The 1,157-nt window shown below is 47.5% G+C and overlaps 1 non-coding gene across 1 annotated transcript; it reads right to left on the reverse strand.

The window, feature by feature from the left end:
- Positions 1-825: 825 nt before the first annotated feature.
- TRNAW-CCA lies at positions 826-897 on the reverse strand. Its single transcript has one exon. It is a non-coding gene; the product is annotated as a tRNA-Trp (tRNA).
- Positions 898-1,157: the final 260 nt, after the last annotated feature.

Consider the following 1,157-nt stretch of genomic DNA (forward strand, 5'->3'; position numbering starts at 1 on the left):
GTCCACCACATCTTCATTTCTGCTGGCCTGTGTTTACCCTCGCTCTCAGGTCAGGGTAACTAGTTTGTGTCTGAAACTGGATTGTTTCAAATCCCTATTGGAGGGATGCATTTAAATGAATCTTAAATTGGGGCGCATGGCTGGCTCAGTCCCTGCTCATGTGACCCTTGATCTCGGGGTCGTGAATTCAAGCCCTGAGTCGTGAATTCAAACACTGGGCATGGAGCCTACTTTTAAAAAAATAAAATAAAATAAAAATAAATCCTAAATTAAAAAGTGGTAAATGCCAGGGTAATTTCCGCTTTCAGAAAGTTCAAGAATGGCATCTTCGACATAACAAATTTCTAATCAAGCTCACAGTATCTTCGTTAACCACAATGTTCAGGCCCCCCCCTTTTTTTAAGATTTTATTTATTTATTTTAAAGGGAGAGACAGCATGAGTGGGAGGGCAGAGATGGAGGGAGAGAATGACTCCACGCTGAGATAGGAGCCCCACGCGGGACTCGATGCCAGGACCCCGAGATCATGACCTCAGCTGAAACCGATTCTGCCACCCAGGCTCCCCTGCTCAGGCGCCTTTGACATTAAGTGCAAACCAGGAAAACTCCGGGAGTGGGGGTGGGGGAGAATTGGGAAACCGACATCTCCCTCAAGGTCACACAAATATCGACCAGGGATATTGTGCCATGTCCGTCTAGCGACCCAATTAAAAAAAGCAAAAAATTGTTAACAAAGTCACCTCGTGCCCTCTTTTAATATCCTATCTGGAGCATCATCCTGATAAGAATACGAACTGAAAAGTCTAAACAGAAAAGCCTCAGCCGTGACCCCGACGTGATTCGAACACGCAACCTTCTGATCTGGAGTCAGACGCGCTACCGTTGCGCCACGAGGTCCTGCGAGCTGGCCTGTTTGTTGTCATTTAAACGACGTCCATCGCAGCAGGTGTCAGGTGCAGCGTTTACTAAGTTTTTTTTACGCCGCCTGTATTGTGACTTGGAATCGACTCTGAGCTCCTTGCCCCTCCTAAAACGGGGCTAATGAAAGCAAAATATAAATGTGAATGAAGCAAGCAGGGAGCTCAGGGCGCGGGAGGGTCCTCGCGCTCGGGATTCGGGAAACCTTCCTCCCCAGGGCTTTTAGGGAGCTAAGTATG

Source organism: Mustela putorius, unplaced genomic scaffold, assembly GCF_011764305.1.
Source record: "Mustela putorius furo isolate JIRA1106 unplaced genomic scaffold, ASM1176430v1.1 tig00000139_pilon_pilon_pilon, whole genome shotgun sequence".
In the NCBI taxonomy this organism is placed as follows: Eukaryota; Metazoa; Chordata; class Mammalia; order Carnivora; family Mustelidae; genus Mustela; species Mustela putorius.